Genomic DNA, 6000 nt, shown 5'->3' on the forward strand with positions numbered 1-6000 from the left:
GCCAAAAATAATCTCTTCAGCAAACATTTTAGGCTCCAGAACCCTTAACATCTCTACACAATCTCCCATCTTTAGGCCCCAAACTGAAATAATGCCCCCTTGATCTTCCTCACAGAAAAAGTGGGTAGGTAAGTAGGTCCCAGATTAAAGGGGTAGTCCCGTGTAGGAAAATCATAGCGGATAAGTGTTCTGACCACTGGGACCCCCTCCATGCATCTCTGGTGTGGTTGTTTTCTCCCCTCTGTTCTCTTCCCTCCCATATCAAAAACCAGAGGACCCTAAATCCTGTGTTTGGATGGGATCCCAGCAGTCAGCCTGGGTTACACATGTATAGTAAATCCTATGTATGGACAATATCTGCAGATGATGAGGCTGATGCTGAACAATTAAATACTTATCCTCTATACTGGGGAAAGGGGATCAGTTGTTTTTTCACTAGACAACCCCTTTAAATGGGCACTGTCAGTCTGAAAAACCTCTTGATGTCATATAATGTCACCGCTGAGCATTCTATCCTGGCTCTGTGTCACATGTGGAGAGCCGCGCTCTTCTCTCCCCACTCATTTTAGTGATTGGTTGGGGTCTGAACACTTAGACCCCAACTGATAAAAACATTCTTAAAGTATTTTGTAACATTTAAAATATATTAATTGATTTCTTAGGGTCAGTTCACACCTCCTTGTTTGGGCATGCTGGGAGTTGTCATTTTGCATGGCTGTTCAGGCATACTGGGAGTTGTCGTTTTGCATGGCTGTTCGGGCATGCTGGGACATGTAGTTTTGCATGGCTGATTGGGCAGTTAAGGGGTTAAGAAATATACAGGCAAGGTTTTTAGCCCCCTAGTGCACCAATCAGGGGTTTAATAGTTTCCCGGGATTTCAGGGGCCCTCCCCTGGGTATTTATAGCTGTGGTGCCTCCCTTCCCCCCTCAATCTGCCCAGGACGCGGAGTTTTGCTGCCAGTTGTCTGCCCCCTTATGGCCCGGATGGAGCAGGAGGGTGAGGGCTGGCATGCTCACTTGTGGCTGAGGTGGCCTCCCCTCCTGTTGCGGCGGTGTTGGGTTCGGGAGGCTGGCGGACCTCTCCTCAGTCCCGCTCTCCTTTCCCCTATAGTCCCTGTGCGCCCTGTCCCGCCCGTTCCTTTTGCCCTCTTCCCTGCCCCTCCGTCTCCTTTCCCCCCCCCCCCCCTGTTGTCCCATCCGTCTCTGGAGGTGGCGGCCCCTGGGTGGCTGCTGCTGGGTGCCGGCCCCTGGGTGGCTGCTGCTGGCTTAACCCCCTTTGTGCAAATGGACGTTTATTAACGTCCATTTGCGCGTCCCCAGCTGTAATGCGCGCTCACAAGGCGAGCGCGCATCATAGCCATGGGTCCCGGATGCTATTAGCAACCGGGACCCATGCTAATGCCGGACATCGCTGATCGGGCAGATGTCCGGCATTACCTCTTTAGACGCGGCGTCTGAAAGTGAAATTGCAAGCATCCCGGCTGCTCAGTCGGGCGGATCGGGACCATTGCGATAAAATCGCGATGTCCCGATCAGCTGAGACGCAGCAGGAGGGTCACTCACCTGCCTCCTGCGCGTCCGCTTGTTGATTGATTGCTCCAAGCCTGAAATTCAGGCTTGAGCAATCGATCGTTGATAGCACTGATCGTTGCCATGTTAATACATGGCAAGTGATCAGTGTCAGCATCAGTAAGTGCAGTGTCATTGCCCCCTGTGGGAGCTATGACAGTGCAAAAAAAAAAGTTAAAAGGATTTCAACTGTTAAGTTCATTTAACCCTTTCAATAATAAACGTTTGGATCACGACCCCCCCCCCCTTTTCCCCATACATAAAAATAAATAAATAAATATGTGTCTGTGTATATATGTGTGTATATATATATATATATATAAATTAAATACTGTATATTAAAACAAACATACCCATATGTGGTATCGCCACGTGCGTACATGTCCAAAGTATAAAATATATCATCAATTGAAGCGCTCCGTCTATGGCATATGCACAAATAAAAAAAAAATAAAAAAAAAGATAATACATAAATAAATGAATAAAAAAATTAAAATAAATAAATACAATACATAAATAGATAAAAATGTTAATAATTGAATTAATAAATTACACAGCCCAAAATAGTGTATTTTTGATCGCTTTTTATACCGTAAATATGAATGAACAGTGATCTCAACATCTGATCAAAATGACACTGGTACCACGGACAACTTCAGATCACGGCGCAAACTGTATGAGCCCTCATACCGTCCCCACTCATTTACCCAGCTCCTCACCCCCACCACACTAGCACCCCACCTTATCTCCCCCTGCTGCCGTGGCTGCTGTTGCCCCCTTTGTCCTCATGATTTTCCAGTGCTCCCATGTTCTTGCAGCCACTGTGCCCCCCCCCCTGCCTCCCCAACACCTCTCCGCCCCAAGTTCCCAACCCCCCCCCGCTGCCACTGCTGTCCCTCTTCCTCCTGCCTCTCCAGTGCCCCCCGTGGAGGGGTAGGGAGCGCTCCCCTGATTTCTTGTTGCTCTTCCCCCTCTGGGGCCGGATGGGAGCATAGACTTATTCTTCGCCGCTCTCACTCTGGCCCTGGGAGGCGGTACAGGTGGTGTTTTTTGGACCTTCTGCTCACCTGCAGGGAGTAGGTGTTTCGGTTCTTCCCGCAGGGGTTCTCCCTCCTCCTCCTCTGCCTCATACAGTGCCTCGGAGTCCTCTACTGCTGGTTTCCCGGCATGGTTTCTAGCTCCCTTCCGGGCGGGGGCCAAGTGCCTGCGACCCGGAGGTCTCCAGCGTGCCTTGTCCCATGCCTGTGGCAGTGGTGAAGTGGTCCCTCCAGCTGTTGTGCTTCTCCATCTTCGGGAATTGGTGAGTGTTCTGCTGCAGGGCTTGGCCCCTTCCCCGGTGTGTGCTTATGGCTGCGTTCTGTGTAGTGTTTGTCCTTTTGATCCCGTGTGTTTGTTGAGTTTGGGTCTCGGATATGGGTGTATGTCTGTGTTGGTCTCTGGTACATCTCTTCTTGAGGGGGTGCTTTGGTAGGGTTTCATCTTGCGCGGTGCGCGCTTGGGTGAGTGGTCTTTTGGCCTTAAACTCTGGGTGGCCGGGGTTTGGTGGACTTAGATCCCGAGGCTTGTTTCTTATCCTGGATCGGAGGCTGCCACCCAGTTACAGTTTTGTTTGTTTTGGTTTTCTCCCCCTTTGTTTGGTTTTTCTCTCCATCTTAGTTGTAGTCTCTCTCCGCTGCTCCATTTGTCCCAGTGTATTTGTCTGAGGTTTTTTCCTGTTTTGCTCCCAATCTCTGGTAGGCATGGGACTCCTGTATGTCGAGCTGGGTGCTTTAGCTGATGTGGCGGTGGGTAGGTTTAGCTTGAGTCTCTGGTGGGTAGGTTTCGCTTGAGTATCCGTTTGTCTTGCCTTGTGAGTTCTTTTCGTGGTGGTATTCCGGAGGGTGATTCTCCTGTGCTCTGCGCTTGTGGGGGTTTGGTTTGTTGTTGCAAGGCTGACATGCAACTTTGTGAAGTGTTCCATATTTTGTGCTCGCTTCGGCAGCACATATGTTAAAATTGGAACGATACAGTAAAGATTAGCATGGCTTCCGCATGCTGCGTTGGCGTTGGTCTGCTGCTTTCCTGTGGTCAGGGAGTGATTGCGTTTTCTCTGTTTTGGTTTCCTCAGGGCTCGCTAGGTGCCCTGGTTCTGGTCCTTGCTGGTTTACTGAATGTTCCACAGGGAATATGGTTCTGGGCGGAGTTTTTTCCTGCAGGTTGTCTCTGGCTGCCGAGGGTGTGTGGTATCTGTGCCCCTGCATATGTGCCCCGGGTGCGCTAAGGGCTGACGTTTCGGTTGGTTGGGGTTTTTCATGAGTCGTGCAGTGGACAGGCCTGCTTTCAGTCCCCCATTGCGGCTCACGGGGAGCTCGCTCTGTTCTCAGATGTGGCTGGTTTGGTTGGTTGTTGGTGTGGTGTTTGGTTTTCCAGTGGTGCTGCGGGGTGGTTTACCCTTGGGTCTTGGTAGTCGGTGGGTTTCTGCCATGTTTGGGTTTTGTTTGCGCTTTTCCCTTGGTGTTGGTTGTGGGACTTTGGGTGCTTGCTTCGGCAGCTCATGTTCTAGAATTGTAACGATACTGTGTGGGTTGGCGTGGCCCTTGCGCTTGGTTGCGCTCTAATTTGGTGATACTTTTCTTCTTTTCTAGGGTGTGATTTGAGTGATCGTGGCGTGTTGTCTGACATTCGGGGCGTTGTCACTGCTATTATCTCTTTCGGCTTTCTTCCTGTGCTTGGCTTGTTGCACCTAGTTCTTCGCTGTTTGGAGTTACGATTTATTTTGGGGCTATGCTCCCTGGGGTCGGTATTGGGTGTTGACGCTTTGTCCCGTTTTTCTCTGGCAGTGGTTCCGGAGGTTGCTCCCTTGGGTGGAGTTGGAAGGTTTGCTCGTGTGGCTGGCCCATGGTTCATCGTGCAGAGTGGTGTATTTCTTGGTCTGCTTTGGTGGCTCCTTGGTCGCACTCACGGTAAGGCGCTTGCGAGTGGTTGGTGTTGGTGTGGAGGCCAGGATGTCTACAGTCGAGGAGGGTCCCGGAGTCTTCCAAATGTGTCTGTGGATAGGGGATTTGTTTTTCATACCTGGAATGCCCCTTGTAGTAACCTTACGAGGCTCTGATAACGGAAGTTAACTGCTGTGTCACCTCTCCAAGGAGGTTCGAGATTTGGGCTGTGTTCTCCGTGCAATGTCGCTGGGTACTCTCCACCTGTTCATGTGAATCACCTACTATTCAAAAAAAAAAAAAAGATTGGCGGCTTTCCCGCTGTGCTGCGATCCAGTGGGGTGCGGTTGCCGCACGGAGCATAGCGGGGGGTGATTTTTCTTTTCTGCTCTGTGGTTGGTGGGATGTTGGTGTATACCTAGGGGCTGGGCCCGCGAGTGGGTGGCCTTGCTGTCGGCGACCGGTTTTTCTTCGCTTGGTGGGACGGATTTTTGGTTGTCGCTTGTGCGTCGTTTTTCTGATCCGAGGTTTTGCGCTGGCTTTTTTCTGGGCTATGTGGATTGGGCACTTCCTTTCTCCTCATCTCCTTCTATGGGACTTGGGTGTCTGATGTGTTTTTGGGTGCCTATTTCGTGCGTTTGCAGGCCATCGGTCCGAGACTGCTTAGGCGATCTGGGACACACAGCTTGTGCTGCATGAGGGTCCGCGAATTACTGCTTTTCCGGTTGTCGTCCTATTGATGACTGGGCAGCGGTAGGGCCCCCCCTTTTTTAATTTTCGATCCCCGCCCCCGATTATTCAATTTCAGGTTTTTTGTCTATTTTGCGTTTTTTGCTTTTCTTTGATAGGATGGGGTGTTGTGAGTTCAGGGTTCGCTCTCCTTTTGTGTCGTGGCCGGCGGAGATGGCTTGGTTTCCAGAGAGGGTAGTGCAGTACATGGGGCGCTGGCGATCTGCATATTGTGTTGCTATTTTCGCCCAGTTTGTGTTTCCCATATGTGTTTTGTTTTGCGAGCGGCTTTCCGCAAGGTGGTGCGAGTGCTGCGGCACTCTTCGGTGTATGGGCGAGTCTGAGAGAGGAGTTCACACAAGAGTTATTAAAAAAAAATGAATAGATCCTGGCGGCAGGTACCTCAGATGGAAATGTGTTGGGCGGATTTCCTGGAGAGGAAATGTGTTAGGTGTGTCCGGGGGGCTGAGGTGGCCCCAGGTGTTGGCTATCCAGTATCTCTTGGGTGGGGGTCGGAGCCCAGTGTAGGGTTAACTGGTCTCCTCCGTGGCGGTAAGAAGACGGTGAAAGCGGGGTCAACCCGGGGTAGACCTCCACACAGGACGGTGTGGCAGCACCTCTCGGGTTGGTAAGAAGCCAATCAGTGTCTTTGTTACAGTTAAATTGTTATTTATATAAGTAATTTTATAAATAAAGCTGTGGCCGATTCCCACCAACGGAAAAGTTAAATTGTTGTTGTGTCCGTTATTATTAAATTTTTTATTGTAGTAAAGGGGAGGGGTAGTT

The 6000-nt window shown here is 50.5% G+C and overlaps 1 protein-coding gene and 1 pseudogene across 1 annotated transcript in view; one reads left to right on the top strand and one right to left on the bottom strand.

Annotated features, from left to right (window-relative positions):
- LOC130282753 (pancreatic lipase-related protein 2-like) overlaps nt 1–1966 on the bottom strand; it is a 53756-nt gene extending 51790 nt beyond the window's left edge. The window contains 1 exon segment of the mRNA XM_056531378.1: nt 1924–1966. The gene's annotated coding sequence lies outside the window, so the exon portion shown is untranslated.
- Nucleotides 1967–3535: 1569 nt separating this feature from the next.
- LOC130283663 (U6 spliceosomal RNA) lies at nt 3536–3603 on the top strand (annotated as a pseudogene).
- The last annotated feature ends 2397 nt before the right edge of the window (nt 3604–6000 follow it).

The sequence above is a fragment of the Hyla sarda genome, chromosome 7 (assembly GCF_029499605.1).
Source record: "Hyla sarda isolate aHylSar1 chromosome 7, aHylSar1.hap1, whole genome shotgun sequence".
NCBI lineage: Eukaryota > Metazoa > Chordata > Amphibia > Anura > Hylidae > Hyla > Hyla sarda.